Below are 25,630 nucleotides of genomic sequence, written 5' to 3' on the forward strand. Positions count from 1 at the left end.
GGAATGTGAGAGGATACCAGAGATGACGCACAGAACCTCTCACGTTATTTTTCCTTCCGTGGCGACGTTGGAAGCACACATTGAAGAGGGAAGGGCCATGGGTGGGAAAGGAGCCTGATCCCTGGGTGACAGTTAGCCCTCCGAATCTGTGGGCTCCACATCCTCAGATCCAACCAATGCCAACTTGAAAATATTTGAAACAACAGCAACAAAGAATAACAATATAACACTAAAAAAATACAAATACGAAACAACATACAGTAACAACTATTTACGCAGCATTTACATTGTATTAGGTATTTATTTTATGTTAGTTTTTTAGAGTTGGGGGTCTCACTATGTTACCCAGGCTGGAATGCAGTGGCACAATCATAGCTTACTGCCATCTCAAACTCCCAGGCTCAGGCAGTCTTCCCCCCTCAGCCTCCCAAAGTGTTGGGATTACAGGTGTGAGCCATTGCACCTGTAATTAAGTATTATAAGTAATCTAGAGATGATTTAAAGTATACAGGAGGATGTGCATAGGTTATATGCAAATACTATGCCATTTTGTATCAGGGACTTGAGCATCCGAGGATTTTGGTATCTGCAGAGTTCTCGAACCAATCCCCCAGGGAGGCTGAATGATAATTATACTTTTTTCTTTTCTGTGAAGTATTTGACAGGTTTACATCACTGCTCAGCACTAGGGAACAAATAAATCATTTTTTCTATTCCTCAGCTTTTTCCTTATCTGGAAATATTGACGGTAACTACCTCTTCGGGCTACTGGAAGTATTAAATGAGTCAATATCTTAAAAACACTTAGAATAGGGCTCTGCTTAGAGTAAGAACTACATAAAGATATGCTAAACAGTGAAAGCTCTATAAATGTTTCTATTATATTAGTCTTCATGGCTGTTAAGGATTGAATATTTGTGTATCCTCAAAATTCATATGTTGAAATCGTAATCCTCAATGTGGCAATACTTGGAGATAGCAACTATGAGAAGGTAATACAGTTAAATAAGGTCATACATGTGGGTCCTTAATCTGATAAGTCTGGTGCCCTTTTAAGAAGGGGAAAATATACCAGAACAGTGAGTCTCTGCACATGTGTGCACTAAGGTAGGCCATGAAAGGACATTGCAAGAAGGTGCCATCTGCCATGCAGGAAGAGAGTCCTCACCAGACACAAAATCTGCCAGCACCTTCATCTTGGACTTCTTAGCCTCTACAACTGTGAGAAAATAAATTTCTGTTGTTTAAGACATATAATCTGTGATACTTTGTTCTGGCAGCCAGAATGGATGAACACAATGGCTATTCTAAACATTTTAAGAAATTTCTTTGAACGGTAATGAGAATAACCTTAGTTGATAGGTTTTCATTTTTCAGGATGGCATAGAAATTAAGAGATGAGGTTTAGGTGTCAGACAAGTTGGGCTGGGTGCAAATCTTGGCTTTGCAGTAGCTGTGAAAAGTTTACTTAACTCCAGTAAGTGTCAGTTTTCAAATTAATAGGACCATAATTCTACTTCATAGGGTTATTGGAGGATTTAATGAGATAATGTTCATAAAAAGAATTCAGTGGACTGCCTCGCACATAGTCCTAATCAATCTCTGAACCTGTTTCTGTTTTGTTTTGCTTTCCCTTTTTGGCAGCAAAACTCTTCCTTTTAGCAGAATCTTAGATAAATATCGAATCCAGCATAGATGGAGGCAGAGGGCAGAGCTTGGGAGGGAGGAGACCCTCTGTCCGCCCACGGGCTTCTCTTCACATCCAGTGACATTCTCCAGAGTGTCCCTGAGTCACCTCTGTGGAATCTTAGCACTGCTCAGCACAGTTTGATCATTTATAGGACTTGAAGTTCCCTAAAATATGATTTTGTTCCAGCTTTAATATTTTTATGACTATGAGAAGTGGCATGTAGCCATGAAATGGAAGTTGAAATTATACTCACAAGAGCTCTTCCCTGTTTGGGCCCCTTCTGACTTAGCAAATGACTTCCACCACTGTCTCTTACACATGCGGGTTAACCTCCCTCTCTACAGGAGCCAGTGCCCTCTCTCCTACCTGCCTCTGCTGCATGGAGGGAGATGGCAGGATGCCGACATGATGCTGTCACCCTGATGCCTTGGGCCATATTGAGGGGTCCAGGTTCTAGATGAGGAGTGAGACCACATGAAATTGCATTTGTAAAGCCAGAGGCTAAGTTTCTGACAGAGGAGGCCCTCAGCCAATTACAGAGGATGGCTGTGAAACTAAATTATCTAGGAAAAAAAAAATAAGCTGTTTTGACACCCCAGTGTCATCATCCAGTCAAAAGTTAAATGATCACCCAAATTTCCCCTCTGTACCTCTACTTAGCGGTACAAGTGTAAACCCTACATAAAATTCCAGTTAACTCTGACTGGACAGGATTGGCTCCATTTCCCTTGTATTCAGAGGAGGTCCCGTAGCTGCTGAAACCCTCAGGGGACTTTCACTCCCACTGAGATGAAATTGTAAGTGTTAACCATGGCCTCTGACCTCCTCTCCCCACCGCCCCCCCTCTCATCTCCTCCTGGCCCTTGCTGCCCCAGTTCCTCTGTTCTGGGGTTCCTCCAGCCTGTGAAGTATTTTTCACTACCTGAGCCTTTGTACATCTGTTCCCATGATCTTCCTCCCAGAGAGCCACGGATCTCTATTCTTTGTTAACTTCCTCCTCCAAAAGGCCTTCCTTGATTGCCATGTCTAAAACGCCATCACTGATCCCTTTCTAAAATTGTGCCATGCCAACATCCAGTTACATAGAAGGAATAAATTCAATGCATGATACCAGAATAGGGTGACTAGAGTTAAACAAAAGCGTACTGCACCCAGGAGATGGACACCCTCAGTACCTTAATTTGATCACTGCATTACATACATGTAACAAAATTTCACATGTTCCCCATAAATTTGCACAAATAACAAAAAATAAACTTGTGCCTTGCTTTGCGTTTATGGCTCTTACCTCCATCCCACACGGAGTATAACCAAATATTGACTATTGCCTGTCTCCTATCCTCTTCACAGACATGGAGCAGAAACTGGGTCTACTGCATTCATGATGGTATCCACAGGTTCTTGGCACAGGTTCCTGGAACGGTGCTTGGCACACTGATGCTCCATGAATCCATGCTGAAGGCATGACTAGGTGACCTTACCTGTCACTTGTGCATCTGCACAGTTACAAACTTGCAAGCCTGCGGAAGCATACAGAGAAGTGGTGGCAGGTATTGCCTCTCAGCTGCTTCTACTGTGGTCAGGCCTAATGGTGCCTGGATTTGTGATCTTTAGAAAACCCATGCAGGCCCAACAAAAAGGTCCAGCTAAGCATAACTTCAGAGATACAGACTAAAGCTTCTTAAAAATTATTAAAAACAATCATGTGCCCTATATGATGTTTTGGTGGATGATGGACTGCCTACACGACCATGGATGGAGCAACAGCCTAGGTATGTACTAGGCTCTACCTTCTAGGTTTCCACAAATGCACTTAAATACTCTCTATGGTGTTCACATGACAAGGAAATTGCCTGAAATCAAATCACCAACGGTGCATTTCTCAGAATGTATCCCCCTTGCTAAGTGATACATGACTGTACTGTGAAGTAGAAAATATAATTAACATTGAAAGTCATTCTTTTGTGAATATTGTAAGTCAAAACAAAGCCAAATTTATCAAGCTGAAAGAGATAAGTAAACTAGAAGAGAGTATAAAGATATTATGAGAATGACTGGTATTTGGCGAACTTGGATACAGCCACCAATGTGAGATAAGTTCTCACTTGGGAGGCAGGAGACCTTGGTTGTGGCACCTCCTCCAGAGGACAGAGCTACAGAGGCCGATGGGTGCTCTATGTGTACAGTGCTGCACAACCTCTGAGGGCACTTGGCTCATCCTCCCAGATAACCTGTCTGGTCCCAGCCTCTCCTTGGAGCCTTGCCAGCCCCTAATGTTCCAGTCTGCAAATGCTCCAATTACCCAGCACTTTCCCAAACATCTGCAATCACTTACACACTTATTTCCACCACTTCTGTCTCTTACTCCCCTGCCACTCACAACTCACACTGTCAAAGTTACCATCTCTTTTCACATTGTTGATTTCTTTTAAGCCATATATGAACTGGGGATTAAAAAACTGTTCTTAATTTAAAAAGAAGTAGATACTCACTGAAGAAGTTTGAACAATAAAAATGAAATGTGCTAGTTTATCTTTGCTCCCCCACTACTTTTACTTAAACTTTATTTTCCAGGGACAAAGTCTTTTCAAATTTGATACAGAATCTCCTAGGATTTGTTTTTTATTTAAGTATTTGCACATATGATTTTTAAAAAAATGAAATGGGGTATTCTATGCTTGTTATTCAAGACTGTACCTTTTGCATTCAGCAATGAATCATGGATACTCTTCCATGTTATGTACAAACCTACCTCATCTTTTTTAACACATGTATAGAATTTTACAATGCGCTGTTTGAAAATGACTCCCAAAGGCCATTGAACAACTCTCCATATGATTACAAGTCCAAGACCTGTATTGAGCCCCAATGCCCTAAGGCATTTATGGTATGTCATGAATTAACTTCCTTCCTAGGTCTCTAGAATGATACTAGAATGTAACATCCTTGGAAAAATTAGGAAATAGTCACTGGGATCACCTTCTGTGTTCTGTGGCTCAGATGAGAAACCTCACTTGAGAAAGATGAGATCTCAACACAACACAGCTTTGGATGCTCCTCCCTCTTTGGCCAGAGAAGTCCCCCAAATTTCACAGTTCCTGTTGTAACTGAACACAGGTTCGGCTGCTTGCCACCTGCAAAATTATAACCAGGATGGGGTGCTGTAGAAGGAGAGTGACTTCATTTTCCAAATCTAGCAGTGTGGAAATTGTTCAGGCTCCTGCCTGCTAAAAGAAAAACTTCAGCTGAATTAAATATTGAAAGGCGTTTAATTGAGCAATGAACGATTCATGAATCACACAGCCCCCAGAATCACAGCAGATTTAGAGCAACTCCAGGGATGCCTCATGGTCAGAACAAATTTAGAGGCAAAAAATGGGAAATGATATATAGAAATCAGAGGTGAGGTATATAAACAGCTGGATTGGGTAAAGCCTGATGTTTGTGTTATTTGAACACAGTTTGAACACTTAGCGGTCTACGAGCGACTGAAGTCTGCCAAGACTCAGCTATTGTTACAGGCACATACTCCTAAATTAGGTTTTCAATCTTGTCTGTCTATTAAGCTAGATAACAGTTCATCCACAAGGATTCAAATATACAAGTATGAAGTCCTTCTCAGGCCATGTTTAGCTTGCTTTAACGCGCCTTAACAAAACTACTTAGAAATTCCCAGGTTAAATGCTAAGGTTTAAGAAGGAGAAATTTGGTAGGGAGGGCATGCAGTGCAGGACTATGTGACTTGTTCCAACGACTTATCCTGAGTATTGCCCCATCTGGTGAATGGGCTGGCACCATCTTGGGCTTGACAGGGTTGTGAATTAGCTGTAGCCTTGAAATAATCTCCTGGTCAAGGAGAATTCCATAGGCACCTGGACTGTCTCAATATTCAGTCTCTGGAACTTAGCAAACATAATTAGATAACTAGCAATGCAAGGAAGTGCCTAATGGAAAGAAGTAAAGGTTACTATTTCATTAGTAAAAAGTTAATACAAAGGGCCACAGAAAAAAAGGGGGAAAATAAGTAAAAATAGAGGACTCAATTACACAATTGCACCCCTATGCCCACTAACCCTCATCTAATGAGCCATCAATCCTGTGACTTTTCTTTACCTCCTCCATAGAGCCTTATCAACAGATAAGATCAATATCCTCTAAATTGACAGTTACCACATACACACATATGTAGAGGAGATTAAAAGAAACTCTTCCTCTTCCCACTTAGCTTCTATGGCTGGGACCCTGAAAATTAAACTGAAACAAGACAGATGAATAAGAGAAAAACGCAGTTATTCACATATGTAGCATGAATACATTCAAGAGACATCTGGAGATTGATCTCTCAAAGGGGCTTTTAGAACTTGGGGCTTATAGAGCATGTTAACAAAGAATGATAAACTTGTAGAGAAGTGACAAGGAAAAGGGGTTTAGGCTTTCAAGGGTGGGAAGGTAAATGTATGGGGAAAGACAAGTTGTTTTTGTAAGGCTTGTTATGTAGATTTCATCTCTGGGCTGATAAGAATCTGATTATTAAGAGTTATTTTGCTCTTCCTAATACAGGAAGGGCACTTTGCTCATGGGAAATTTCTACTTTTAGGTAGAAAGGATAAGGTCAGAAAGCTCTTCATGTATCTGCTATTTCTGAAGTGTCTTCAGCTCAAAATAATCCTTATGCCAGTGGCATATTTGCGGTGGCAAATTCCGATTCCCTACAATAAATACACAGTGAACTAAACTTCTATCTTTAATATTATTACTATCTCTCATATTGGCTCTGACTTAATATTAATAATTTCAGCTAATACTTTTGGAACACATTTTATATCCCAGGCACTGTGCTAAGCATGTCACATCATCTATGTCATTTCATTCTTTCAACAACTCCCTGAGACGCAAAGGGGTTAAGTAAGCCTTCTCGTGGTCACATGACTAGTAAGTGGGACGAGATTGAAAACAAGTTTAAGCCTGCAGATCACTTTTAGTTCTCCACAGCCTCATCAACACTGTTGGGATAATCTCAGCCAAAAGTTGGAGTGAAGCTATCTCTTCTATGTTTGTATTTTGCTGTGCCAAGCACCTTTTAGGGCTAAAAGACTCCTGCTATCCATCTTAACTTGTTAGCCTTGAGAGGTAAGGAAGGTCTCACACACAATGAGCACTTAAATCCATTGAAGGATGACTCTGCTCCCTTTATAACCTGTCCACGGTTGAGACTAGAGTCCAACACTCTGGGCCGCTCGATAAATCCGTCAGAGTGATTGCTGATGGCTTGTTTTCTTTCATTTGCTGGAGTATTTATAGAAAAACTTTTAGCAGGCTCCAAAATGTAATATTCTCCAGAGATACATTTTTGGACCTTGGAACTACATTCTGCAATGAAAAAAAAATTGGTAGGATTTCAAATAAGGCTCCAGTATTGATTTGTAAATATCTCTGAGAATATTCAGCTATGTTTAATTTTGTATTATTCCTATCTAATTCTACCAACATTTAAAATAAGCTGTTAATATTTTATATTATTTAAAGTAAAAATTTTAAATTATTTTAGTACTTTTATTGTCACAAACAAGTTGCTGAATTGTTCCAAAAGTTTCTCAGAATGCAGGAGTCAAACAGGAAATTTGGAAACCATGTAGTCTAATACTGCTTTCTGAGAACAGGACAGAGGTACAGTGAGGAGCCTGGATTTTTCTGAAGTCACAAAGCTGGTCTTTGTCTCAGTGGTAACTAAACAAATCAAATTCATTGACAAAAGTAGAAGTTTTGGGATGTAGTTCTCCTGTTTTTGAATTTACTGTTTATTTTTGTGTCTTCCATGCCTGGCATAATGCAATTACAATATAACTGCCCAAGAAACATTTACTAAGTTAGATGATGTCACAAAAATGTGATCTCTTTTCAAATAAAATATTTGCTTTTATTAATTACTGATCCAAATAATTTTTAAAACAAAAAATGTAAACATACCATAAGAGAAAAATTGCACCAGACAGAGTTAAACAGTCAAGGAAGACTTTATTCAAGACTGTTGCAATAGGGGAAAGAGATTGGATTCCATTCCACAAGAACAATAGGTGGGAGAGTTTTTAACTCTGGAATGAGCCAGTGGAAATGTACTAGAGGGTGGGGAGGCATGGGTCAATGTGATTGGGCATCTCTGTTTGCTAGACTATGCTTATCAAAGCCAGGCTCCTATCCATCCACAGAGAGCACCGTCTTTCTCAGTGATTACATTTCAAAGGAATGGCTCCCAGGTCCTCGAGAAAGACAGTCCTAGGTTATAAAACTGGCAAGAAGCTGGGAGGAGATTTACATCTCAAAGAGGGAGAGAAAGACTTTACAATTGCAAGTATTCTAAATTAGGTGCTCTAAGAAAAGGAAAGTCAGGAGCCCAGAGTCAGGAAGAAATGTATAAAGTTTAGTGCACCTGTGGGAGCCTTAAGGCTGTCTTGGTCAGTACTTGTTGGTAAAGATGGACAATTAAACACATATGTTTACTTTCACTCTCTCCTAAAACCCCAATAAAACACTAGCAAAGATATTTTTGTTAAGGCTTAAAATCACAAGGACAAATTGAACAGGAGTGGAGACAATAGTAATGAAATTTTGGAAACTGGGAAGCAGATAAAAGGGTAGAAACTGAGTCTTGGTAAAGACTAAGACACTTCATTCCCAGATTGGCTATATGGAAAGCCACAGAGCAACCCAATTTATATTGCAAAACTCACCCAATGTTAAGGACTTGGCGACATTAGGAATCTCTTACTGTGTGTATGAAGACAGGATTAAAAACAGAAAAGAAAAACTGAACTGGTTGGAAGATAAATTTGAGAAAACTTAATGGAAAGCAGAACAAAGATGAAAAAAGAGGAGAAAAGTATATAAGAAAATTAAAGAACTAATCTCTGAAGTTGATTTTTTTGGTTTGTTTTTTGAGACAGAGTCTTGCTCTGTCACCCAGGTTGGAGTGCAGTAGTATGATCTTGGCTCACCGTAACCGCCACCTCCTGGGTTCAAGCAATTCTCCTGCCTCAGCCTCACGAGTAACTGGGACTATATAGGAGCACTACCATGCCTGGCTAATTTTTGTATTTTTAGTAGAGATGGTGTTTTGCCATGTTGGCCAGGGTGGTCTCAAACTGGTGGCCTCAGGTGATCCACCCACCTCGGCCTCCCAAAGTGCTGGGATTACAGATGTCAGCCACCACATCTGGCCTGAGTTGATTATTTTTTTTTTTAATCTCTAGAAATAGGACAAGGAATATAAGAAGGAGGAAGTAAACAACCAAATAATTCAAGATAATTTGTCAGCAGCTTCCAAATTGGAAAGTACCCACTGAGTGCCCAGCACCATAGATGGAAAGGCTCCCATGCTAAGGTACATCATTGTGAAATTATAGAAAGTTAGAATAAAAAAGACGATCCCATGAACTTTCAGCATAGAATAAACAAGACTACATTTAAAGAATGAGGAATCAGAAAGATAGCAACATTTGGCCGGCGCAGCAACTTATGCCTCTAATCCCAGCACTTTGGGAGGCCAAGGCAGGTGGATCACTTGAGGTAAGGAGTTCAAGATGAGCCTGGCCAATGTGGTGAAAACCCATCTCTAATTTACAAAACAAAAATACAAAAACTAGCCAGGCGTGGTGGTGCATGCCTGCAATTCCAGCTACTCAGGAGGCTAAGGCAGGAGAATTGCTTGAACCTGGGAGGAGGAGGTTATAGTGAGCCGAGATCATACCACATCACTCCAGCCTGGGTGACAGAGTGAGACTCCATCTCAAAAAAGAAAGAAAGAAAGAAAGAAAAAAAGATAAAGAAAGCCAGCAACTTTGGATGGTAAACAAACAAAATTGCTAAATTGCTCCTAAATTGTTCCATTTAGGCAATGCAACAATGCCTAAAATCTTGAAGGAAAATCTTCTGAAGAAAAACTTTTCTAATAAGAATTTCTACCTATCCATATTATCATCTATAAGTGAAGTTGGGCTAAGGTGAGTTTTGGGAGTGCAAATTCCCCACAATTATACCACTCATGCAATTTTTCTCAAGAAGTTAATGTGTACCACCAAAATAGAAGAAGCCAGGACAGAGGAAGGCATGGAAAGTAGGAATAGAGATCCCGTACAGGAAAGGGTAGAAAGACATCTCATGGGAGACCTGGCAGGGTGAGTCCCAGGACACAGGTGTTTAGATGGAGACAGACTAAAAGATCCCCAGTAATTTTCCTTATGAAGATTAAAGTCATAGAACTTGAGAAGAGATTGAGATGTCTGATGATGACTTAGGGCTTAAATTCAGGATAAGGTCATAGAAACCTGACAGACTGAATATATTGACAATGGCCAGACCATACATAAAAATAGAACTCTGACCCACAACTTGGAGCAACCAGACCGAGAAACTAATTTATTATCTACAGCAACCAGCCCAGGAAAGCAGTCAGTTATCTACAAGTCAGATTGGTAGGAAATTAGACTGTTATCTCTAGCAAGTGGTTCATGAAGGCAGACAGTCCCTGTAACAGTCGGTCAAAACACCATCCTCAGCAAACTAATGCAGGAACAGAAAACCAAACATGCATGTTCTCACTCCTAAGTGAGAGTTGAACAAAGAGAACACGTGGACACAGCGAGGGGAACATCACACACCGGGATCTGTCAGGGGGTGTGGGTTTGGGGGAGGGATAGCATTAGGAGAAATACCTAATGTAGATGACGGGTTGACAGGTGCAGAAAACCACTATAGCATGTGTATACCTATGTAACAAACCTGCACGTTCTGCACATGTATCCCAGAACTTAAAGTATATATATTTTAAAAACCCAGGATTTGATTAATAACTGACAACTTAATTTTTCTTCCTGCTTCCGATTTAGGACCAATCAGAGAAAGCCAAATATTCTCCTTTAACCAATCACATAGGATGCTCCACTTCCTGTTAACCTGCCTCCAGCTTCCTGATGCCAATAGCTTCTAACCAGAGCACACCTGAAACCCTTTTTTCCCACTCTAAAGATTTCCCCACTCTTCCGCCTGCCTTGAGTTTCTGCCAAAATGTAAGTGATGCTGGCTGATTCCCTTGCTATTGTAAGTTCTGAATAATAGACTTTGTTTGTTCTCATTGGTGGGTTTGGATTTCCACAAACCTAAATGAAAAAAAAATTTTTTTTAATTGCATAGCAAAGAAAAAACGGTAATAACCTACTGTGTGACTTAGCTGCAAATATCAAGTTCGTAACTGCAACAAAGTAAGCCCATTAAATATTAACCTATATTTTTATTTGTTTTTATTGAATGAGTTAAAAAGCACATCTAGTCTACTGCCCTGGAGGAGATAGAACCCTTTAAAAGTCCTTTAAAAAGAAATCTACACTATTGTGATCTAATTTGTATGTAATAAAATGTAGCTATTTAAGTGTCAAATTTAGAAATTTTGACAAATACATTCACCCCTGTAACCACCACTACAATGAAGAACATTTCAGCACCCCAAAACTTTCCTTGTGCCCCCCTGCAGTTAGAGCCTCTCTCTACACTCAGCCTCAGGCAACCACTGACCTGCTCTCTGCCATTGATTCGATTTTCCTATGAAGGAATTTCATGTAAATGGAAGCATGCAGAACCATTGTTGTTCTTACGTGTACATTCAGTAAGGTTTAACAAATGTATATAGTCCTATAATCACTACCACAATAAAAATATAAACTATTTTTATCACCCCGAACATTCTCCTTATGGCCCTTTGTAGTCAATCCCCTCCCTTCCACCTCCAGTTCCTAGGAGCTATAGATCTAATTTGCCTTTTCCAGAAGTTTCATATCATTGGAAGCATACCATATTGTAGCTTTTCCAGATTGGTTTCTTTCATTTAGCTATATGCATTTGAGATTCATCCATGCTGGGTGTATTAGCAGTTTGCTTCTTTTTATTGCTGAGTGATATTTAATTATATGAATGAACCACAATTTGTTTATCCATTTATTACTTGATGAACATTTAAATAACTTCCATTTTTGAAAATTATAATTAAATCTGCTATAAATTTGCATGCATATCTTTCTGTGAATATATATCTTTTATTTCTTTTAATTAAATACCTAAGAATAAAATTGCTGGGTCCAGTAGTAGAACTTTCTAAAATACTGCCAAACTGTTTCTAAGGGAACTGTCCAATTTCATATTCTCACTGGTAATATATGAAATTTCATTTGCTCTGCATTCTTATCTACACTTCGTATTCTTTGCTTAAAAAATGTTAGCCAATCCAATAAGTGTGTAATAATTTTCATTGTGTTCTAAATCTGCATTTCCTCAATGACTAATTGTGTTGAGCATCTTTTGAAGTGCTTATTTTGTAACTGTATTTCTTCAGTGAAGCATCTGTTAAAATTTTTGCCCATTTGTTTTGTTTTGTTTTGTTTTTACTAAGTTACAAGGGTTCTTTACAGATTCTGGACACAAGTCTTTTACAGAGATGTGTTCTGAAAAGATCTCCTAGTTTCTTGATAGTTTATATATTTTCTTTGAGGTATATTTCTTTGAGAATAAAATTTATAATTTTTCTATTGTATAATTTATCAATTTTTAAAAAATGGGGTTTTCTTCTTACCTTAAACTTTTGCCCACACCAGTATTGCAAGGATTTTCTCCTATGTTTCCTTTAGAAATTATATAGTTTTGCAGTTTACACTTAGGATTATGACACAATTCAAATTACATTTTGTATATGGTATAAAGTAAGAGTTGAGGTTATTTATTTAATTTATTTTTGTCTTGAATGTCCAGATTTTCTGGCACCATTTTTTAAAAAGTCTCCCTTCATCAAATTATCTTGGCACTTTGTCAAAACTGAATTGATCATATATGTTCAGGGTTTTTTTCCTTGCAATTTATTTGTAATGCTCACCTCATAAAAGAAATTGGGAAATAATCTCTTCTCTTCAATTTCTTGGAAGGGTTGGGATAAAATTGGTATTCATTTTTTCTTACATGTTTGCTAGAATTCCACAGTTAACTCATATGGGCCTGGACTTTTCTTTGTGGGAAACGTTTTAACTACAATTTCTTTAATAGATAAAAGTTCTATTCAGGTTATTTATTTCTTCCTGAAGGAACTTTAGTCCTTTTGTACTTCAAGGAATGTGTATGTTTAATCTATATCATCAGATTTATTAGTATAGTATTTATTAGTATAAAGCAGTTAATAATGATCCTTTTTAATACTTTCTATCACTGCTTTAGTTGCACCATAAAAGTATGGAGACTTTGTGTTTTCACCTTCACTTGGTTTAAAATACTTTGTAGTCTTTGAATTTATTTTTGACCCATTGATTGGTTAAAAGTGTGTTATTTTATTTTCAAAAATTTGAAGATTTTTTTCCAGCTCGCTTTCTGTAATGGTTTATCATTTAATTCCCTTTTGGTAAAAAAATATATTTTGTGAGACTTGAGCCCTTTCGTATATTTTGAGATTTATGTCCCAAGAATATGGTCTGTCTTAATAAATGTTCTGTGTGCACTTGAGAAAAATGAGCATTCTGTTGTTTTTCAGTGGAACATCCCATAAATATCAATTAGGTCCTTCATTTGGCTGACAGAGCTGTTCAAATCTTCTATATCCTTACTAATTTTATGTGTACTTGTTTGATCAGTTATTGAGAAAGAGGTGTAGGGGTGCTGAACTCTCAAATTACAATTGTAAATTGTCTATTCTTGGTTGCAGTTTATTCATCTCTGTTTCATATAAAGATCTATTATTAAGTACACATACATTTAGGATTTTTTATTCTCTTGATTAACTTCTATTATGAAATAATTTTTTTCTGGTAAGATTCTTTGCTGTAAAATTAATTTTGTTTGATATTAACATAGAAACAATATTTTTCTTATTAATTTACTTTTTAGTGTTAGAATGATATATCTTATTTAAAAAAATAAACTTTTAACCTATTTGTGTTTTTATGTGTAAAATGAGTTTCTTGTAGGCAGCATATAGTTGAGTCTTTTTATCCAATTTGGCAATCTCTGTCTTTTAATCAAAGTGTTTGGACCATTTCCATTTAATATGGTGTTGATCCTTATGAAATTTTTATGATCTCTCTCTCTTCATGTACTTCCCCACAGCCCCCAGTACTCTGTTCTACATGTTGTAGTCAATTTAGTCTCCTCATTGTTCAGTCTGTGTCTCCTCAAGTAAAATGAATCTCTCTCCAAAATTCATAATCCAGAAAACACTCTCAAGCAGATAGCTGAGTTCACTTCATTTGTCTCTATTCTCCCAGGAATCACATTCCTGCATTGCCTGTTCTCTAATATCCCAAAGCTATTTCCCTATTACTTTGCCAATTTTCCAGTAGTTTATGATGGGACAGTAAATCCAGCTCTAATTATTCAATCATGGCTGAAATGGATGTCTCCTTCAAAATCTTTTAAATTAATAAATTAGATAAAGAAATCATGACATATATGCCGCCAAAGACTAGCTACAGAATGATAAAAATTTGTGGCTGGGGACAGTGGCTCATGCCTGTAATCACAGTATTTTGGAAGGCTGAGGCAAGTGGATCATGAGGTCAGGAGATCAGGACCATCCTGACCAACATGGTGAAATCCCATCTCTATTAAAACACACATACACACACACACACACAAATTAACCCAGCATGGAGGTGTGTGCCTGTAGTCCCAGCTACTCAGGATGCTGAAGCAGGGGAATTGCTTGAACCCAGGAGGTGGATATTGCAGTGAGCCAAGATCACACCACTGCACTCCAGCCTGGCAACAGAGCAAGACTCTGTCTCAAAAAGTAAATAGTTAAAAAATATATAAATTTGTATATGCATACACATGTATGTGTGTGTGTGTGTGTGTGTGTATGATTGGTCCAAACGTAATCACTTTTTTTGCTATTACTAAAAGTAATAGTAAAAACCGTGATTACGTTTAAACCAATCTAATATATAAATTTAACAAAAAAATAATATAAATGTGGCTGTATAGTATCTACTTCACTAGGATCCCTCATTTACTACCCATATCCTAGCACTGGATTCTCCCTTAGTGTAATGGGAATTGGCCTCCTCTTATCATTTGCACCTTTCTGTATTGAAAGTCACAGTGCAGATATATATACCCCTATATATCTCACTCTCTGGTCAAGCTTTTTCAATGTAACAAAAATGATTTTAATTATAAAAGTAAGGGTAAACTGCGAAAAATCACTGTCCAGGACTTACTGTGTCCCAACCCTGAGGGTAGTTTTGCTTGAAATGCTTTGGGATGCAGTTGTCCCCTCACATTGTTTTGGGACTAGTGTCCTTTATAGCAACGTCCCTGAGAAGTCTGTATTCTTTTCAGTCTAGAAAGAGCTGGAAAAGATTTGTTTTTCACAGAGTGAAAATGATTTCTGCTTTATGTACTTCATCTGATATATGTATTCTTCTCTGTCATCATCCTCTTCTTCTCCGTCATCATCCTCTTCTACTTCATTGTCATTATAATTTTAACAGCAATTTTGTTTTAAATGTTTATTTAATTTTTTATTTAGAAACACTGTATTATTATATACTTATAATTAATACAATTTTGTAAGGAAAGTAATTATTAACTTCTACCCTATGAAAATGAAATTAAATACATAAATGTTAAAAGACTTGCCCAAGATAAGGTAGATATAAATAACAGAACTAAGATTAAAGTCCAGGCCTTCTGATTACAAATCCCATGTAATTTTATCACAATATATCTTTTCTCCAGTCCCTCTCTTAATTAGTGATAAAATTATCTTTTTCTCAACTAATCTTGCTTTCAAAATTCATGTTGGATGTAACTTTTTAAATATTTCAGAAGCTTTCAACCTTCCTGGAGTCACAGAGCAGTATCCCTTATATAAATGTGTTAGGAGAATCCCTTTTTAAAGAAGGCTCACAGTATCAATGTTTGCTGTTGGCACTTTTGTCTTGATGGCACATAAGGATCTTAAAAGCTGTTTATGGCTGGGCATGGAGGTTCATGCCTGTAATCCCAGTACTTTGGGAGGCCGAGGTGGGCAGATCACCTCAGTTTGGGAGTTCGAGACTAGCCCGATCAACATAGAGAGACCCTTCTTCCACTAAAAATACAAAATTAGCTGGACGTGATGGCACATGCCTGTAGTCTCAGCTACTCAGGAGGCTGAGGTAAAAGAATTACTTGAACCCAAGGGACGGAGGTAGTGGTAAGCCAAGATTGTGCCATTGCACTCCAGCCTGGGTAAAAGAGCAAAACTCCATCTCAAAAAAAAAAAAAAAAAGCTGTTTATAAGTCCATTGGTATCACTTTCAAATCAATCAATACAATAAATGTATATCTGTGTTAAGTGAGGCTTTTCCAGAGAACCGGCATATTAATGGCATTAGTTTAGACTTTCTTAACTTTCTTGGCTCTCTTCTTATGACTTTCATCACTCTTCCTAGTTTGCAGTTTTTGGAAATGATGTTAATAAACTAACTCAAAAAACACAATCACAGGCCAGGTGCGGTGGCTTATGCCAGTAATCCCAGTGCTTTGGGAGGCCAAGATGGGTGGATCACCTGAAGTCAGGAGCTTGGTACCAGCCTGGCCAACATGGTGAAACCCTGTCTCTACTAAAAATGCAAAAATTAGCCAGACATAGTGGCATATGCTTGCAGTCCCAGCTACTCAAGAGGCTGAGGTAGAAGAATTGCTTGAACCTGGGAGGCAGAGGTTGCAGTGAGCTGAGATCATGCCACTGCACTCCAGACTAGGTGACAGAGTAAGACTCCATCTCGAAAAACAAAACAAAACACACAAACACAATCTGGCCTGCAGATGTGCATGTGTTTCATCTACACAGTGCTGCTATGTGAATTAGCTGCCAAATTGAAAAACCAAGAGCATTCGCATGAAAGTCAGAATTTTCACATGAATTTTCATACCATCTTGAAAAATCAAGATGTCTTACAATAGTGGGTGTCTAACCCCTCATGATAAGAATGTTCTAGAACTGAGATTTGATTGGGCAGACAGTCCTTAGTCCTTCACAGTTTCACTCCCTATTGTCTTACCTCCGTCTTACTTCATTCATTCATTTACCTGCCTAAGTTTATGATTTTGGAAACAGAGTAACAAGCTTAAGCCCAGACTAAAATGTCTATGCACTATCATGGTGACATCTGTTTGTCAAGAGTAGAAATGGTGGGATTTTGTTCTGAAAAAAACAAAAACAAAAACCTTTGTTCATCTGTACCAATGGTTTGAAAGTCTGTAATAGCAAAGCACCAATATTTATTAAGTATGACTATATAGCAGCATAATCACTCCTCATGTATCCCACACCTATGTACCCACAATGGACTGTACTTCACCTCCTGATCCCAACAGGTTTGCAGGTGTGTGTGTATGTGTGTGTGTGTGTGTACACGCATGCGTGTGCATATGTCCTGTGGGATCCAGAAAGTGAAAAGAAGTTAGTATTGTGTGCCCTTGAAACTCTTCTTGGAGACCTAGCATTGCAGGAATTTGTTCATCTGTCTTTTTGGATGAGGTCCCACCTTTTCTCCACTGCGACTGAACATGACTTTTAGTCACGTAGCAGAAAAAGCATAGCATGTAAAACAAGAAAACCCTGGTAATAGCCTCATTTCTGCCATTTACTGACTATTTGATCTGAAGCAAGCTACCAAATTTCTGTGGTCTTGGTTTTCTCATGTAAAAACCAGGATAATAAAAACTGCAACATAACAAGATAGTTGTGGTATAATGTATGCCAGAGCTCCATAGAAAAGCTACCCTACTTAGTCATAACACATTATTCTAGAAGCAGAGATGGTGGAAGATAGAAGTTATGCACCCCCTGCCCAACACACACCATGGGTTTTTTTAATGCTTATATTTGCCTTTTAAAATAGATATACATATTATATAAATAAATAAATACATACATACATATATATAATATATATTAAATTACAGATTCAGGGGATACATGTGCAGTTTTGCTACATGAATATACTGTATAGTGGTGAGGTTTGGCTTCTGGTACCTATCACCTAAACAGTGAACATTGTACCCAACAGGTAATTTTTCAACCCTCAACCCCCTTCTACTCACATACTATGTTGACTCACTTAATACATCAGGCTGGAGGGTTGAAATACATTACATTAATTTTGAAATTTAATTTTAAAATTTACCAGAAATCAGTATATTTTCAAACCATCTCTCACACAGTGTTTCAGTACTAAAAGGTTATTCGATCAAGCTGGTAAGATTGTGTATGCAGCTCTGCTATTGTAATAACACTCATCACTGGACAGACCTTCCATGTGGGATATAACCAGTCTTCGAATTTAAGGGTCAAAAGGCTCTCTTCCTGGGTATGTTCAGCCTTTATCATGCCTTCGGCATCACATTCTTGCTAGTGATTCCTTTTTTATGACTTTTCACCTGAGAACTGTGCACCTCATTGATTATCTAAGAGATACTTTAATTTACTTACAATCATAAATTCAAAACCAGAATTGAGTACTTCCTAAAGTCTCCTTTCTGTCAGTGGCATCAGCATTCTCTCAATCTCCATGTAATATAGATTTATTCAATGATTACCATAGATGCAGTGGCTGGGTTTGGAGTAGACCATGACCCATTCTCCTTTATTTCTTGCACCTAGTCTTAATAGATCTTTTTCAGTATCATTTACATCTCTCTTTCCTTTTCCATTTCACTTACACCAAGTTAGTCTAAGGCCTCCTTACTATCATCTAAATCATGATGAAAGACCTATATTTCATACTGCTTCTTATCCAGCTTAAGGGTCCTGAAATTTAACTCTCCATCAGAACTTTTTAGTGGTTTCCCCAGACTACTCCATTAAGTCTAAGTGCTTCTGCCTGTTCTAAGGCTTTCCATATTCCAAACTGACCTGTCTTCATTACTGTCTTGTTGAGTCCAACAAGCAGACTTGACTGAGTGACAAATAAAAAACATATACTGACACAGGCTTGCCAGTCACCATGGCCAGGGGACCTCTGCCAGAGTCAGAAGCAGCCATGCTAAGCAGTTGATGTTTGCATTTATTTAGTACAGATTAAGTGACAGAGGTCTCAAATAAACACCATTAGAGGGTAATTAACATTGCTGACCCCCTGGAGTAGAGAGCAGTCATGTGCCTGCAAATGATCAAATGTTGGTCTTAGGACCACATGAGTAAACAAGCTATTTAGATAAACTCCTCTACATTCTCTTGTTATCTGCTCTATGCTATTAGCTCAAGGTAAGAGGATCAGGCTGTTTCCAGCCATAAATCTTTTTCCAAGGCTTTTGTAAAACCTTCCAAGAAGGTTTGCATCTTTCTATAATTTTTCCACCATCCTGACCAATCTTCTACATTGTCTCCCTTCTCACCAGTCAAACCCTTCACTCCTGCAGCCTAATATTGGTATTTATGCCCACCATGGTCTCTTTGCTTTAGTATTTTTCCAATGTGGACATTCTTTCTCTGTGTCTATCCTAGTCCAGCAAGACCTTAGAGGTCAAGATCATCTGCCACCCCCATTCTAAGACTTGTTTGACTATTTCTTCCTATATTTGTTTCTCTCTTCCTGAACTTCTACAACAGTAACAATCATGCCATGCAATTATTACACCTGCTTATCTATGCTTCTTGTTCACAATCATTCATAAGTCCTTTGTCTTCAACTAAATTGTGAACTCCTTGAAGAGAGAGATCACAGCATGCCAAGTCTCTATCTCATCAAGTTCCCTGAATGTGGTAAACACTGATGGAAGGAAAAATAAATGCCTTGTTGCTTTATTGGCATAAGTGGATTTTTTATCACATTTCATTAGGTTTGACAAGACTGAACTTACTTTTCAACATATGCATCCCTCTTGGGAAAGTAACTTGTGTTCTTTAATAAGTTGAATAGAAGAAATGCTATAACCTGCTTTTAAAGTAAAAATGGAGACATAATATGATGAGTATGATGTAGTTTTCAAGGCAATGAGACAGGATACTTGAAATCAGGCCTGTTCTAGAAAAATCTAAAATATTTGGAAAAAATACAATTAGATCTCCTAAATTCATCATATTTCGAATACTTAAATATGATGAGCCCCAAGAAGGGGAATCAGGACAATATTGGCTATGGAAGCTGACAATGGGATTGATGGCCCAAGGAAAGTGACAGGAACCTTCTGCCCACACAAGTACCATGTCATTTTTCCATGAACTGGGACTGTGGTGATTAACTATGTGTACTTGAGAATGCTTCCAAAGGTTTGAGCAATCCATCTGGCAGAGGCGTTTGACACTATGGGATTTGTTATTGCAGTGCTATGCCAGCACCAAGACTTATTTAATTGCCTTAGTCATCAGGCAGCAAGCAGTGCCGCTAATCTTGGATCTTACTGAGTGGTGTCTGGCTTGTGCATTTCAAAGACCAAACGAACAAAACCAAACAACTACAAAATTCTCCCACATTTGAGTCTCAGGTCTGGAGGTTCTGACACCACCTTCTAACCATTCCTGCAATAAACCTGTAAGCATCAACCCTGTGTGAAAGAAGCAGAACTGAGGTCAAAATGACAAGAATGAAAGACTCCCAAAAGGCTTTTCTCCCCAGAACATAACTGCCCTGTCACATACTAAGGGTCTCCAAATTGCCAGTAATTTCTCTATATTTGAGCAAAATTTCCAGGATGCTTCAGTTTAAAAACAAACATATTATCTGCCTAGTTACTTGTTAACTCCTTAGTTCTCTGCTTCTATCTGTGAGAACTAGCTAACTTCCTTAGGTTGGATAATGAGAGAACTGAAGTCAAGTGAATTGATTGTTTTGATGGGTTCAAAATGCAAAGGCTGTGACCAAGGGATACCATGGGCTTAGAATAAGAGGTACAGAAGGAAGTGTTTTGAGAAAGCAGCCAGTGTGATGAGACAGAAGAGGAGCTGGGAGAAGAGAAGACTTCCTACTTCATGGTTTTGCCTATGTCTGACTTAACATTCAAACTTTCACATAGATCATCAGACTGGATCTAGGCATTAATCTGTGATGCCCTTTAACTTTGCCAGTTGACACATTAGAAACTTACTCAAAACTTCCTCCCAACTCTCTGAAATTTCAGCCAAGAAAAAAGCAGTTAGAAGGCAAGGCAGGGAAGATAAAAACCAGACATTCTTTTTTCCCCAAAATCAATATCCTTCTTCCCTTTGAAAATCTCCTTTTCTGCAAAATGTTTCCCTATTGTGGGAGATTTTGTTCTTCTATCTTAAAAACTCCTTGAGTCCTCCTTGCACTGTTTTGAGATGTCTCTAGGATAAAATAATCCCAAGGCAGCTGAACTCCTTGTTGCCTATGGCAGGAGAAGCAAAAGCAATGAGACAGGAGTGAGGAAAGCTCACAATGGAGTCTCACATGGATGGACAGCCTCCCCTGGGAGGAATAACTGGCCAGAAGGGATATGAGGGGCTCTGGGGAGTCAACCGTGATGTAGGGGGTGGGGAAACACTTTGAGCCACACCAAATAACTCTCTAGAATCTCTCATTTGCCCATTATTGAGTTGAGACTTCTGATTTAAGAAACATTGTTTCAGTCTCATTTGAATATAATATTTGATTTATTTGAATATATTTTGGTATAACTTGAATATAATCATTTGAGTATAATATTTGGCACATAGTTGTTAAACTACCAGATATTGTAAAATTAAGCATGATGTATAATAAATACCACTGCCTTCCCATCCCTTTGAAACTGTCACTTTTCTGTCTTACAATAAAATTGGCTTTCCTATCAAGACTCTGAGAGGAAAAATATCACAGAATAAGATTACAAATATAATTCACATATCTATGAAATTTTCAAAAGTGGAAATTAAAGCAAACTTCATTCATTAGCAAAATAAAACAAGGAATTATTTCTCTACAAAAATAAACTTTTGGATGCCCAGTTACACCAACAGTCAAAAAAGGAAAGAAGAAGAAGAAAAATTGTATTTCCAGGTTGTGCCCTCTAAAAGCAATCTTTTGGCGACTGTGATGCACTGATCTGTCATAACAAATTCAGGTTGGCCCACCTTGGCTCCTCGGCTCAGCATGGAAGACAGCAGATTGGTTACAGCTGGTCCACAGTGGCATCACTGGCTCACCCAGCCAGAGCTTATGAAAAACCTCAGTCTGGATCTTCAAGATTTTTTCCCCAAAATAATCCCATAGAGCTCCCACTCTGACATTACCCAGAAGGTCTTGAAAAGGACAGGGTTTGGAATACTATAGAATCATATAAGTGCTTCCTTTGCAACTCATCCTTTACCTTGGCAGGCCTGCATCCTTGAGTCATCTTGCAATGACCAAGAGACCAATTGATTTGGTTCCATTAACCTGGAGTGGATTCCTGGCCAAAAACCCAGGCACTGACTTGAATGGTCAGATTTCCAAAACATAAAAGGAAACATCAAGGGGAAAGGAGAAAGAGAACAGGGTGGGTGTGCACATGTGTGTGTGCAGGCATGTGTGTGTGTGCAGGCACATGTGCGTGTGTGAGTATGTGTTAGTGCAGTTTTAGAGGTGTGTGGATGGGAAAGGAGAGTGACACAAAACAGATCAGACACCACGCCTGGCCTCCCATGTTGAATCTCTCCCCTTATTCCCTGTACTGTATGCTTCTTGTTTGCCTCTCCATCCTCAGTTTCTCTATATTGCCTTAGGAATCTTGATATCAACAAGGATTCCCCATGCCCTCTGGCTTCCAATGGAATCAACCAATGAATCAGCAGGCTCACTGGCAGGAGTTCTGAAAACTGGAAGAGAGAGTGGTTGTTGGCAGGAGTTGGCTGCATGCTTCCATGAAAGCCATAGCTTTTACCAGGTGGCTTCTCCATGCCACCCTCTCCACATTCTGGTGACTTGGCTCTCATTTTGCCTTTCAGACCAAGGAGTAGTGATGATGATAATGAATCCTTGCTGTTGCCAGTTTGGGGATCCTGCACTATTCTTTGTTGGTTCCCCTAAACCCTGCCTCCACCTCTAAATAATCTATTAAAATCTTCCAAAATCCAGAACAGAACAGAGGCCTCAGAAAGAATGCTACACAACTACAACCATCTGATCTTTGACAAACCTGACAAAAACAAGCAATGGGGAAAGGATTCCCTATTTAATAAATGGTGTTGGGAAAACTGGCTAGCCATATGTAGAAAGCTGAAACTGGATCCCTTCCTTACATCTTATACTAGAATTAACTCTAAATAGATTAAAGATTTAAATGAGGTCTAACACCATAAAAACTCTAGAAGAAAACCTAGGCAATATATTCAGGACATAAGCACATGCAAGGACTTCACAACTAAAACACCAAAAGCATTGGTAACAAAACCCAAAATAGACAAGTGGGATCTAATTAAACTTAAGAGCTTCTGCACAGCAAAAGAAACTATCAATAGAGTAAATCAGCAACCAACAGAATGGGAAAAAAATTTTGCAATCTACCCATCTGACAAAGGGCTAATATCCAGAATCTACAGAGAACTAAAACAAATTTACAAGAAAAAAAAAAACGACCCCATTAAAAAGTGGGCAAAGATATGAACAGACACTTTTCAAAAGAAGACATTTATGCTGCCAACAAATGTATGAAAAAAAGCTCATTATCACTGGTCATTGGAGAAATGCAAATCAAAACCATATTGAGATACCATCTCATACCAGTTAGAATGGTGATCATTAAAAAATCAGGAGACAACAGATACTGGAGAGGATGTGGAGAATTAGGAACACTTTTATACTGCTGGTGGGAGTGTAAATTATTAGTTCAACCATTGTGGGAGACAGTGTGGCAATTCCTCCACATTTCTAGAATGTGGAGGAATACCATTTGACCCAGCAATCCCATTACTGGGTATATACCCAAAGGAGTATAAACCATTCTATTATAAAGACACATGTTCATTGCAGCACTGTTCACAACAGCAAAGACTTGAAACCAACCCAAATGCCCAACAATGATAGACTGGATAAAGAAAATGTGACACATATACACCATGGAATACTATGCAGCCATAAAAGAGGACGAGTTCATGTCCTTTGCAGCGACATAGATGAAACTGGAAATCCTCATTCTCAGCAAACTGACACAAGAATAGAAAACCAAACACTACATGTTCTCACTCATAAGTGGGTGTTGAACAATGAGAGCACATAGACACAGGGAGGAGAACATCACATAGTGGGGCCTGTCGGGGGGTGGGGGTATAGGGGAGGGATAGCTGGAGGTGGGTGCATTGGGGAGGGATAAATATTAGGAAAAATACCTAACGTAGATGATGGGGGGATGGATGCAGCAAACCATCACCATGGCACGGGTATATCTATGTAACAAACCTGCACGATCTGCACATGTACCCCAGAACTTAAAGTATAATAAATAAATTTAGAAAAACCTCTTCCAAAATCAAATTGTTTAAATATGGCATTGATTTCCCATTATGACTTGGATGGATATATTCTACAAATACAGGATGTTGTGCAAAGCAGGTGACAGAGGCTGAACTTGTGAAAGGCATGTTAAAATTATAGTAATATTGGTCCCAATTCTAGAGCTATTGATGTTGTTAAATCAAGTTTAGCCTAAAGCTGCCTCCTTACACGTTTTAAGTTTGGCCTAAAGGTTTCTCTGTGCACCACGAACTATAACAAATGGAGGTTTAAACAGGCCATAGCCCACACTTGTGTCAATCATGGAGTTTTGGCCAAATGTAGCCAACTGTTCTAACCATGCTCAAATAAGGCAGATGCTGAATTGTAATCAACCTGGCTGTTACTGTACCTCACTTCCATTTTCCATACATCATTTTCCTTTTTCTGCCCACAAATCATCTTCCACCACGTGGCTGCTCTGCAATCTCTGAGTATACTTTGGCTGGGGAGGCTGCTCAATTCACAAATCGTTCATTGCTCAATTAAACTCTTTTAAATGTAATTTGGCTGAAGTTTTTATTTTATCAATGGCAATGGAAGAGACCCATCCTTTCATCTCTACACATAAACAAATAGAAAAAGCAGTGAATTAGAAGTCAGAAAACTTGGATCTAGTCTGGAATTTACCCCCCACTGGCTACATGGCCTTGGTCAATTAATTTACCTTTTGCAGGTCCTAGTTCTCTCATTTATATAATAGAAATAATCTTCTCAACACACTTCATGGCACTGTTGGGAGATTCAAAGATCAAAATGCTTTGAAAAGAGGCTGCTCCATGATTATCTATCATAAAAACTCAGTATGTTTTTTCCAGGCATAGCAGTAAATCAGCTCCTTTGAAGATTTTACTAATTCTCCCAGGAAGAATTAATTCTTCTCCTCTGTTTTCTCAAAATTCAAACTATTTTGTACAGAGACTTTGATCAGTCAAGAGCACTTAGAAGCAGGAAAGTCGTGGGAACCTGGGACTTAGAGTGAACACTTTGAAGTCCATGGAGCCTGATGAGGAAGTCAGTCTGCGGAGAGGAGATGGTGGAGGAAGCATAGTGTGAGAAGTCAGCAGGAGAGGACACACTGGCACAGACAAATGGAAATTTTATTCCTGGGGGCCTTGCAGACCCAAAAGGCAGGGTTTGCATCTCGTTTACTAACCATAGACTCGGAGATGTATCTTAGTGTCCTAAATCTTCTTTGCAGTTGCGGTGGCTTCATTGGGCTTCTATTTCTTGACAAGCCAGTGAGCTTTGATTGGAGAACCATCCTTAGCTAACATTTGTGATCCTGGCAGGGCTGCTGAGACTGAGTGAGTAAAGCCTGGCCAGTTGGATGCCACTCGGCCACTGTGGGCCTGCCATGACCACTTTCCATGTGTCAGTGATGGCTTTGGGCTTGCTGTATTTCTTGTATTCATAGACTTGCCTCTTGTTCATGAGGTTTTCACAGCTTGGATGGAATCTT

Source organism: Callithrix jacchus, chromosome 4, assembly GCF_049354715.1.
Source record: "Callithrix jacchus isolate 240 chromosome 4, calJac240_pri, whole genome shotgun sequence".
Lineage (NCBI taxonomy): Eukaryota > Metazoa > Chordata > Mammalia > Primates > Cebidae > Callithrix > Callithrix jacchus.